Source organism: Coenobita brevimanus, chromosome 42 (assembly GCF_032717465.1).
Source record: "Coenobita brevimanus isolate Jiangsu-jjx chromosome 42, ASM3271746v2, whole genome shotgun sequence".
NCBI classification, from domain to species: domain Eukaryota; kingdom Metazoa; phylum Arthropoda; class Malacostraca; order Decapoda; family Coenobitidae; genus Coenobita; species Coenobita brevimanus.
The window spans coordinates 12,704,501-12,717,156 of NC_136995.1; the positions used below are offsets into that span (position 1 = coordinate 12,704,501).

At 43.5% G+C, this 12,656-nt stretch overlaps 1 non-coding gene across 1 annotated transcript; it reads left to right on the forward strand.

The window, feature by feature from the left end:
* The first annotated feature begins 812 nt into the window (after positions 1–812).
* On the forward strand, positions 813–931 carry LOC145397702 (5S ribosomal RNA). Its single transcript, XR_013897017.1, has one exon. It is a non-coding gene; the product is annotated as a 5S ribosomal RNA (ribosomal RNA).
* Positions 932–12,656: the final 11,725 nt, after the last annotated feature.

Here is a 12,656-nt window from a genome sequence, read left to right on the forward strand (position 1 = left end):
CTTTATTTCCACACCACTCAGGAGGTTAAAGTCTTGGCGCGTTTTTTTTTTTTAAGAGGTGTCCCCAAACAGGCCTATTCCTCTATCCCTCACAGATGACCAGGTCGGGCTGGGTGTGTGTGAGCGTTGCCGCTAAGGAGGGTTTAATGTATATATATTTTTTACTAAGAAACTGGCATATTTTTGCTTATAATCCTGCATATTATCTTATAATCATAATTGTGACATTATTACCAACCCCAGAAATACGGTAACAGCCAATAAAAGTGACTACTTTTTTTTAAGCAACACGGTAAAATAATTATGCCACGTTTCTGTACTGCCGTATCAATATTTTAAGCATAATCGGTTTACTGTTCTTTCATATATTATAATACACACGTTACCATTATATTCTTATGTGTTTATCTTATTGTGATGCCTATTACATATATCTGAGCCGTTCACTTAGCATATGGAACACGTGGCACCACTGTACAGAGGTTCGTGCCCCACCCAAACCGCCACTAAAGATTGGTACCACCATAGCTGGTATGGATTTATTCATACCAAGTCAACAATTCACTAAAAGATCAAACTCTCCAAAATGGTTTGATGGCAACTGTGCCAGAGCAACAGCCCAAAAGTCATTAGCATATAACTCTTACTTAAAATCAAAAACATCTGAATCACTCTCCCAATTTAAAATTGCTAGAAATCATGCAAAAGCTGTATTAAATCTATCTAAATCAAACTTTCTTCAAAAGCAAGCATCAAAACTACTTAACAACCCTAATGACAATAGAATATTCTGGTCAACTCTTAATTCTTTCAATAACGGCCATACCACGTTGAGTACACCGCTTCCCGTCCGATCAGCGAAGTTAAGCAACGTTGGGTCTGGTTAGTACTTGGATGGGTGACCGCCTGGGAACACCAGATGCTGTTGGCATCCCTACGTGTCAAGTGGGGTTGGTGGAGGATTAGTGCCCCTCCCTGTAAAACAATAATTAACTCTAAGCCCTTGGCCACCTCGTGTGGGATACATGGCGTCTGGCAATGAATGAATGAATAACTTTAACAAGTCATCTTCCATTCCCCCACTAAAATCTTCAGATGGTAATATTACAAATGACCCACGTGGGAAAGCAGATATCTTTGCTAGTACCTTTGCAAGAAACTCTACCATAGATGATACCAGCCAGAATGTCTCAGTACTGGAACTTGATTCTCCTGAAACTGCCCCACTTAAAATACAGACAAGATTCGTAAAATCCATCCTAGACAATTTACCTACCAACAAAGCTCCAGGCCCAGATGGAATTCCGCCAATTGTTTTGAAAAAGTGTTCCCCTGAACTTGCCTCTGTCCTAGCCAAATTATTCAGACTATGCATACGTACTTCTTTATTCCCAAATTCATGGAAAGAAGCCAATATCCACCCAGTTCCGAAGAAAGGAAGTTCGTCTGACCCCTCCAATTACAGACCAACAGCTGTCACATCTTCTCTTGGTAAGGTATTTGAACTTTAATTAAAAAGCATATTGTTAAACATCTTGAATCCAACAACTTAATTAGTGATAGACAATACGGTTTTCGCCACGAAAGATCCACCATTGACATACTCAATCTCTTAACTCATACCATCCATCAATCAATTGATCTTTTTGGAGAAACTCATGCAGTAGCTCTTGATATCTCTAAAGCTTTCGACAGAGTATGGCACCGTTTCCTGCTGTCCAAACTCCCTTGCTATGGACTAACGTCTTTTGTTCCTTTGATTTCTTCTTATCTTAGTGACAGGAAAATAAGAGTAAAAGTAGATGATATATATTCGAATTTCCACTCAATTAACGCCGGCGTGCCGCAGGGATCAGTTCTGGCGCCAACCCTATTTCTGGTTCATATTAATGATCCCTTATCTGTCACTCACAATCCTGTTCACTCAAATGCAGATGACTCAACACTACATAGTTCATTCACACTCAGACATCCATTTACAAAGTCTAATATCTCTACCTCTCAACTCAGTACAGCCATCTCCATAAATCAAGATCTATCTACAATCAGTGAATGGGGACAAAACAACCTTGTCTCTTTTAATGCTAGTAAAACTAAATATATACAGTTTACTAATAGACAGATATTGCCAGATTCATACATTACCTTCAGTGCTACTAATATTCCCATCTCCAAAAGTATTGAAATTCTTGGTGTCTCACTTAACAGTGCCCTCAGCTGGACCTCTCATGTCAGATCACTTGCTAAAACCGCCTCAAAGAAACTTGGATTATTGTACAGAGTCCGTAACTTCTTCGCCGATGAGCAGTTAGCTATAATTTATAAGAGTCATGTGTGCTCTCAGCTTGAATATTGCTCACCCTTGTGGAATGGTTGTGGAGAGGTTGCATTAAGACAACTTGACAAAATTCAGAATAAAGCTGTTAGAATCATTAACAACCCTGCCATTACATATAAACTACCTCCCCTGCAAGTAAGAAGGAATGTTGCCTCCCTTGCATTATTTTACAGATATTTTTTGGCAAATGCTCAGACGAAGTTGCGTCCATGGTGCCACCTCTCCATGCCTTCCCTTGTCCTACACGGGCATCTGGTAGCGCTCATGACTGGAATGTCACTCAACCATATTGTAGAACTTCTGCCTATCAGAATTCTTTCATTCCCCGAACTGCATCTCTCTGGAACTCACTTCCCCAGAGTTGTTTTCCTCCAAATTTCAACCCACAACTGTTCAAGTCTAACTGTTACAGATATTTTATGAATAGAGGACACCAGTAATCTGGTGTATGGATTATTTTTTTTTTTCCCATTTGTTTTTCCTTCCTCCGTTCTGTTCAAAAAAAAAAAAAACTACCATATGGAAGTGAAGGTTGGACCTTGTTGGAGGGACAAATGAGTGAGAGCAGTGGAAATGAGTTATTTGAGAGGAGCATGTGGAGTCAAATGGAGAGACAGACTGAAAAATGAAGAAGTGAAGGGACATTGAGTGTGGATGTGATAGGAAGCATTAGGAGAAACACACTGAGGTGGTTTGACCATGTGGAGAGGATGGAGAATGAGAGACTGATGAGGAGAGTGTATGTGAGTGAGGTGGAGGGGGGGAGAGGGAGGGGGAGGCCAAGGATGAGATGGAGGGATGGAGTGGAGAGGTATGAGAGGGGAGTGTGAGCTGGGACCAGGGTAATGAAATGGCAGGGGACAGGGCGACATGGAGGCGATTTGTTTGTGGCCACCCCTTACGGGGTTTAGGCATCTGGAAATAGATAGATAGGTACATAGATTATCTTATCACTTTCTCTCTTAGTGTAATAGGTAAAGTATACAGTAGGATACTTTTTGACATAAATAACGAGGAATCAGTTGGAGAAGAACAGAGGTTTTAGGAAGGGAAGAGGTTGTGTAGATCAGATATTCATTCTTAGGTCTTCAGTGGAAAAGTTTCTAGAGAAGGGAAAGAAGTTGAATGCGGAAAGCATATGACAGGGTGGAGAGACAAGGAATGTGGAAAGTATTAAGGGTATACAGAGTAAATGGGAAGTTGCTGAATGCCGTGAAGAATATTGCATGAGGGTGCTAAGGCTGCAGTGCGTGTGGACAGTGAACTGAATGAATTTTTCTATCTGAATGTCAGATTGAAACAGAGATGTGTTATGTCTCCATGGATGTTCAATCTGTACATGGATGAGGTTATAAAATATATACAAAATATGGCAGTGGATGGTGGAGCAGCCCTAATGAGAGACGGCAGTGTCTGGAAACTCCCTGTACTGTTGTCTGCAGATGATACTGTATTGTTAAGTAAAGACAAAGGAGAACCTCAAGGCCTGGTGAATGGGTTTGGGTACGTGTGTAAAAAATGGAATCTTAAAGGTGAATGTAGGCATGAGTGAAGAGTAAAGTGATGGTCTTTGAGAGCAATGAAGTCAATGAATGTCATGAGGTTGGATGAGGAAACGGAAAATGTGAGTGCGTTTAAGTACTTGGGTAGTGTGAGGAGTAAGGATGGAAGTATAGAGGATGAAGTGCTTGAAAGGGTACAACAGGGAAGAAAGGTTGCTGGTTCTTTGAAAGCAGTGATAAGGAACAGGGAATTGAGCATGGAAGTAAAAAAAGTCACTGCATGACAATATAGTGATACCAACTCTAATGTATGGAAGTGAAGCTTGGACCTTGATGGAAGGACACAAGTCAAAAGCGACAGCAGTGGAAATGAGTTATTTGGAAGGAGCATGTGGAGTTACATGGAGAGAAAGACTGACAAATAAGGAAGTGAAGAAGTGCTGTGGTGTGGATGTGGGTGTGACAGAAAGTGTTAGGAGTAATACACTGAGGTGGTTTGGCCATGTGGAGAGAATGGAGAGCAAGAGACTAACAAGGAGAGAGTATGCGAGTGAGCTGGAGGGGGAAGAGGGAGAGGGAGGCCAGGGATGAGATGGAGGGATGGAGTGGAGAGGTATATGAGAGAGGGGGGTGTGAGTTGGGAGCAAATCTGTGAAGTGGTACTGGACAGGGCGACATGGAGATTTGTTTGTGGCCAACCATACGGGATTGAAGTGTCTGGCAACAGATAGCTAGACAGCCTACTCTCATAACATTCACGACATATTCCACCCATTTCTCCCCAACCAACACACCCACACCACCATATCCATCTGTCCTACCCTGCCAAAACAACTCATAACGACAATCCCTGCCAGAGATCTTTCCAGGTGATTCACTCCTATACTGGACTTCTTGCACACATCCCACTTCCACCCACCTCCTACTCACTGTCTCAACCACTTCCCCCTCCTCTGCCCCTCAAACTTACCACATTCCACAATGCCTCTCTGATCCCCCTTGGGTGATTTAGTGTCCTCAGGCTTGTTTTGAATATCACTGGTTAACTTGGTCATAATCAGTACACATCCGCGGCCTTACCACAGATTTAAACTCAGTTCATTTTTTCCTTCAGTCCATATCCCCTTTGGCCCTTTTCCTCACAGAACCACAAATCCATCTCCTTACAAACTTTCGTAACAAGGGTGGCACCTGTTCTTATATCAAATCCCAATATGCAGTTGACACTATTTTAAACTTCACTTCATCCAGTTTTGATTACCCATTATATAAATTAAATTGTCATAACATTACCAAATATGTTTTGTGTAGTTTATTGTTCCCCCAGTGCTTCATCGGAACCCAGTGTATTTGATTCCATATCCACTCAGTTGAGTAACCTTAACCTTGCCCTTGGCAATGAAATTATCATTTTGGGTGATTTTAACATACATAATGTTGAATGGTTATTGCATTCTGCCCGGACTGATAACGCTGGTCTAGAGTGCGAGCTGTTTGCGGAATCGTTTAATCTCACCCAGTTGGTAAAGCAACCAACCAGAATACCTGATAATCCTGACCATAACGCCCATCTCTTGGATTTATTCTTGACAAATAATCCAGATCAGTACAGGATAGAGGTACTGCCACCACTTGGATCCTCTGACCACAATCTCATCAAAGCCTCATTAGCTAACCCTCCCATACCTCTCCATTCTGAACCTGTCAGGGTGACCCGATGGCACTTTGATAGGGCAGACTGGGATGGATTTAGAAATATCTTGCTGACATTCCATGGCAGTCTTTCTTCTCTAGTGATCCCAATTCTACCCACTCCCACATTTGTGACTTAATACTAGCTGGTATGGAATTATTCATACCAAGTCAACAGTTCACTAAAAGATCGAACCCTCCAAAACGGTTTGATGGCAACTGTGCCAGAGCAACAGCCCAAAAGTCATTAGAATATAACTCTTACTTAAAATCAAAAACATCTGAATCATTCTTCCAATTTAAAATTGCTAGAAATCATGCAAAAGCTGTATTATCTATCTATCTATCTATTGCCAGACGCCTCAATCCCGTTTGGGGTGGCCACAAACAAATCGCCTCCAAGTCGCCCTGTCCCCCGCCATTTCACTCCCCTGCTCCCAATTCACACCCCCATCTCTCATATACCTCTCCACCCCATCCCTCCATCTCATCCTCGGCCTCCCCCTCCCTCTTCCCCCCTCCACCTCACTCACATACACTCTCTTCGTCAGTCTTTCACCCTCCATCCTCTCCACATGGCCAAACCACCTCAGTGTGTTCCTCATAACGCTTCCTATCACATCCACATCCACACCACAACGCTCCTTTATATCCTCATTCGTCAGCCTGTCTCTCCATGTGACTCCACATGCTCCTCTTAAATAACTCATTTCCACTGCTCTCACTCTTGACTTGTGTCCTTCCAACAACGTCCAAGCTTCACTTCCATACGTTAAAGTTGGTATCACAATACTGTCATGTAGTAACTTTTTCACTTTCATGCTCATGGTAAGCTGGTGGGCTAGGGGTCCCAGATCCATTGCCTGGACCTGGGATTGTGCAGTGAGTGGGACCTGTGCTGTGTCTGTCCCCATTTATTAATACTGAAGATGACAAAACAAAAAAGGTTTCAAAGCAAGCCTGAGGACAGTAAATCACCCATGGGGATGAGGGTGGGTTCATGGAATGTGGGAAGTTTGAGGGGAAGAGCAGGGGAAGTCGTTGAGGCATTCAGTAGGAGGTGGGTGGATGTGGCGTGTTTGCAGGAAGTCTGGTACAGGGGTGGATCAGCCAGAAAGATTGTTGGGAAGGACTGTTGCTATAAGTTGTTTTGGCAGGGGGGGACAGACGGATATGGAGGTGTTGGTGTGATGGTTGCGGAGAAATGGGTGGAATATGTTATGAATGTCTTGAGAGTAAGCGATAGGATATTGGTAGTGAAAATTCTGTTGGGAAGAAAGATAGCTGTGATTATATCGGCATATGCTCCACAGGCAGGATTGGATGAATCAGAGAAAGATAGATTTTGGGATGATTTAATACGTGTAGTGGGTGGTATGCGGGATGATGAGATAGTGATTTTGGGAGGGGACTTAAATGGTCATGTAGGTGAAGCAGCACAAGGTTATGAAGGAGTGCATGGGGGATGTGCATATGGTCTAAGGAATGCAGAAGGGGAAAAGTTACTCGAGTTTGGGGAGGCAACGGACATGATTGTGTGCAACACATATTTTAGGAAAAGAGACAGTAGGTTAATTACGTATGAGTCTGGGGGAAATAGCAGTCAGATAGATTATTTTCTGGTTAGGAGGGCCGACAGGAGGTTAGTGAGGGATGTTAAAGTTATAGGAAGTGAGGAGTGTGTGCAGCAGCACAAACTATTGATTTGTGATATGGTGCTTAAAGAACAAGTGATGAAAAAGAGGACTTATGTACCTAGGAGGAAAATATGGAAGCTGAAAAACCAAGTAGTAAGGTATGCCTTCTATAGCGAGTTGAGGAGAGTGGTGGCTGAACAGGTAGCTGTAGACAGAGGTGTTAATGAACAGTATAGAGCCCTCAAGAACAATTTCTTGAGAGTTACTGATGTAACATGCGGCTGGACAAGAGGACCACCAAGACATAAAGTAACTTGGTGGTGGGATGAGGGTGTAGATGCTGCAATTAAGGAGAAAAGAAGGCTTTTCCGGGAATGGAAGAAGGGTGGTAGCAAAGAGGAATATTTGGCTGCCAAGCGTAGGGCTAGGAGAGAGGTATACAGGGCAAAGTCTGAGTCACAGAGACAATTACTTGATAACCTAAATCATGGGGAAAGGAAAAATATATTTAGGATGGCAGGTCAGGTGAAGAGGGATAATCGGGATATCATAGGTGAGCAGTGTGTGAAGAATGATGAAGGAAGGGTAGTGGTGAACAGTGAGGATATTAAAGATGCATGGAGAGAGCATTATAACCGGTTGTTGAATGAGGAGTTTGACTGGGACAGGGAAGGTTTGGAGCCAGCAGATCCAGTGTCTGGCCCTTGGCCTTTGATTGACACTTCTACTGTGAGTGAGGCAATAGGCAGGATGAGGGTGGGGAAGGCAGCAGGTGTGTCTGGGTTGACTGCCGAAATGTTGAAGGCCTCAGGCGATATAGGGGTGAGTTTCGTCACTGACCTGATAAATAGGATTATTTATGAGTGTGTTGTCCCAGATGATTGGCTGAAGAGTGTAATTGTAAATGTGTATAAAGGGAAGGGTGATGCCCTGGAAAGAGGAAATTATAGAGGTATAAAGCTTTTAGATCAGATAATGAAGGTAATGGAGAGAGTTTTAGAAGGTATGATTAGAGAAAGAGTGAATATTGATGAGATGCGGTTTGGGTTTATGCCAGGTAGGGGGACCACTGATGCCATATTCATTGTTCGACAGCTTCAGGAAAAATATATTGGTAGGAGGAGGGATCTTTATTTTGTTTTTGTTGATTTGGAAAAGGCCTTTGACAGAGTCCCTAGAGAGGTGGTGAAGTGGGCAATGAGAAAGCTTGGCTTGGAGGAGTGGCTGGTTAGGGTGGTTATGGCCATGTATGTGGGTGCTCACACCCAGGTGAGAGTGAATGGAGATTTGAGTGATGAGTTTTCCGTGAATGTTGGTGTGCATCAGGGGTCAGTCTTGAGTCCCATGTTGTTTATCATGGTACTTGAAGCCCTTTCACGTGACTTTAGAAACGGACTCCCGTGGGAGTTGTTGTATGCTGATGATTTGGTGTTGATTGCAGAGAATGAAAGGGAGGCGGAGGAAAGGTTTAGGAAGTGGAGAGATGGTATGGGGCAAAAGGGTTTAAGGGTAAATGCAGATAAAACAAAAGTGATGATATCTAGGGTTGGTGGCGGTACTGTCAAAGACGAGGGAGAGTGGCCATGTGCAGTTTGCCACAAGGGCATGGGAAGTAATTCCATCTTGTGCAATGTGTGTGATAAACTGGTGCATAAGAGATTTAGTGGTATCAGAGGTAGACTGCGAGATAATGCTGATTTTATGTGTACGGCGTGCCGGGGTGAGCAGGTGGAGATCGTCAGACGTGAAAAGATTGAACTTGCTGGTGAATCTCTTGAGTGTGTGGAAGAGTTTTGTTATTTGGGAGACATGTTGTGTGCTGGAGGTGGGGCTGGAGCTAGCTCTGTGGCTAGGGTGAGAAGTGGTTGGAAGAAGTTCAGGGAGCTCTTGCCTCTCCTGACATTGAGAGGGCTCTCCCTACGTGCTAAGGGGTCTTTGTATGCAGCATGTGTTAGGAGTGTAATGCTGTATGGCAGTGAGACCTGGGCAGTGAAGGAGGAAGACATTCGCCGGCTCAAACGTACAGAAATGACAATGATTAGGTGGATGTGAAGTGCGTCCCTGCGTCCAAGGCCTGGAGGGCCTGGGTTTACAATGGAAGAGTTGAGAGGTAGGATGGGACTGGAGTGTATTGGTGTTGTGATGAGGAGAGGTAGATTGAGGTGGTTGGGACATGTGGAGAGGATGGGGGATGATAATTGGGTGAGGAAGGTGAGAAGTGTTAATATTGGGGGTGGGGTTACGAGGGGTAGACCGAGAAAGACATGGGACGAGGTCATTAAGTGTGACCTTAGGGTTAAGGGACTGAACAGGGAGGCTGCAATGGATCGTGCAGCGTGGAGAGCCGCCATTAGGTGACCAAGGCCGACACATGCAAGCATGTTGGAGCCTTTAAAAACGAAACGATGCTCACTTCCCTGTTTCTTATCACTGCTTTCAAAGAACCAGCAACCTTTCTTCCCTGCTGTACCCTTTCAAGCACTTCACCCTCCAAACTTCCATCCTTACTCATCACACTACCCAAGTACTTAAATGTACTCACATTCCTCACCATCCAACCTTGCTGAACATTCACTGACTTCACCTCTCTCAAAGACCATCACTTTACTCTTCCCTACATTCACCTTTAGATCCCGTTTCTTACACACTCTCCCAAACTCATCCACCAAGCCTTGCAGCTCCCCTTCATCTTCACTCAACAACACAGTATCATCTGCAAAACAACAGTACAGGGAGTTTCCAAACACTATCCTCTCTCACCAGGGACACTCCAACATCCACTACCCTACCTTGTACCTCTTTTATTACCCCATCCTTGTACAGATTGAACAACCATGGAGACATGACACATCCCTGTTTCAAACCAACTTTCAAAGAGAAAAATTCACTTAGTTCACCATCCACACGCACTGCAGCCTTCGCACCATTGTACATACTCTTCACAGCATTCAACAACTTCCCATCTACTCCATATATTCTTAACACTTTCCACAATCCTTGTCTATCCACCTTGTCATATGCTTTCTCCAAATCCATGAAAGCCGCATACAACTTCTTTCCCTTCTCTAGAAACTTTTCCACTAAAGATCTAAGAATGACTATCTGATCTACACAACCTCTTCCCTTCCTAAAGCCTCCCTGTTCTTCTCCAACTAATTTCTCTGTTCTTTCTCTAACTCTGTCAATAAGTATCCTACCATATACTTTTCCTATTATACTAAGAAGACAAATGCCCCTATGATTACCACACACTTCTTTTTCCCCTTTTCCTTTGTACAAGGGAATAATTATACCTGACTTCCAATCCTCTGGGACTCTACCTTCCTCCCAGGCCAATCTGCACATCTTCCACATCCATCCTACTACTATCTATCCCCCATGCTTCAGCATTTCACCACACACTCCATCAATTTCTGGGGCTTTCCCCAATTTAACTTTCTTCATTGCTTCCACAACTTCTATCCTACTGATTTCTTCCTGTCTTCTCACCTCCCTCCTTCTCCCAGCCATTCCCCAGCCACTTACACTTGCATTACTTCCATCCTGCATATTCAACAATTCCTTAAAGTGTTCTCTCCATCTGCTCACTTTTTCTCCCTTCTCCACTAGTAATCTACCATTTTTATCTTTCACTCCCCTGCTAACCTCACTTCCACCCTGTCTTACTCTCTTCACGTCTTTCCAAAACATTTTCTTATGGTCCCTCCACTTTACACTCAAATTCCTTCCAAATTCCTCATCCACTCTCTTCTTACTCTCTCTTACTAAACTTTTCACCTCTCTCTTTCTACATACAACTCTCTCTTCCGCCTCTCAACTTCTTCCACGCCCCTATTACTCATCCTTTCATTGTATGCTTTCTTCTTTTGTGCCACAGCCTGTCTCACCTCTTCAGTCCACCACGCTGTTCCTTGCACCCCCTCCGTCTTCTCTTCCTCCCACACACCACATCACATGCTGCACATATTTCTTCTGGAAATATCCTGCACACACCTTCCACGTCCCCCATCTGCTCCAATTCATATTTGCCCAAACGTTCCTCCACTTCTCTCTTATAATCTGCCTTTTTCTCATCCTCCTGTAACCTTTCCACTCTCCTTGCAACTACTCCTTCCTCTCGTCTTTTCCTTCTTCTATTCCTCCATCTTACTTGGATCCTAATTCTGGCCACCACCAAGTAGTGGTCAGAAAGTCCACTCCCCCAACCTCTATAAGCTCTTGCATCCATTACACATCTTCGCATCCTTTCATCCACACACATATAATCAATCATTGCCTTCCTTTCATTCAGTTCACCACCCACCCTTCTCATCACTCGCCATGTATACCTGTGGATCATTTTATGCCTGAAGAGGGTATTGGCCATCACCAACCCCCTCCCAGCACAAATGTCCACTAACGCACTGCCATTCCCATCTATCTCAGCAGGCACACCCCACTCACCAACTATTCCATCCACCTTCACATTCCCTACTTTACCATTCATATCACCGATCAAAAACACTCTCTCATTCCTTCCAAACTATTCCATGCACACTTCCAAAATTTGTCCACATCCCTAAATTTATTAAAAGGTTTGGCACACACTATTTCATTCAGTAGTACATTCCTTTGACCAATTGCCCTAAACTGAATTTCCTTACATCTTTATCGCCTCTTTTTTTAAGTAGTTTTTTGCAGTGTCCTCTTGCTGATGCATCCCCATAGGTTACATATTAATTTTTGTCTATTTTCTCTTTCCCCGAAATGCATTTATATAGCATAAATATGTCGTCTCTTTTCCTCCTCTTCTGCAGTGTTGGTAGATTCATATTTTATAGCCTTCCTTCGTAGCTTAGATCCCTTAAGCTTGGTACCCACCTTGTTGCTGCCCTTTGTACTTTTTTAATCTTAACTAAAAAAACAAACAAGAAGCCTCGGACAAGGACTGACCAAACGTTGACGACCAATGACCGGACAAAAGACATTGCAATTGGAACTTGGAATGTAAGGGGAGCAAATGATAAGGTGAAAGAGAGAGAGATTGTCCAGGTGCTTGAGGATGCGAAAGTGGATGTATGTGGAATAACTGAAACAAAATGGAGAGGAGAAAGTGTGAGAGAATGGGAGTATGGATGGGGTATATGTGCAGGAGTAGGTGAGAATGTATAGTTGTGAGTATGTATAGTTGTGAGTAAAAGATGGAAGAGGAGCATAAGACAGTATGGATCAGTTGGATCAAGGATTGTGTGGGTAAAGTTGAAAGTTGGAATACAAATGTGGGCGATTGTGTGTGTGTATGCGCCAACGCAAGATCGTGCTAGAAGAGTGAGAGAAGAGTTCTGGACAAATGTAGAAGTGTGCATGGAAAAGTTTGGAAGCAATGAGAGAGTGTTTTTGATTGGTGATATGAATGGTAAAGTTGGGAATGTGAAGGTGGATGGAATAGTTGGTGAGTGGGGTGTTCCTGCTGAGGTAGATGAGAATGGGAGTGCGTTAGTGGACATT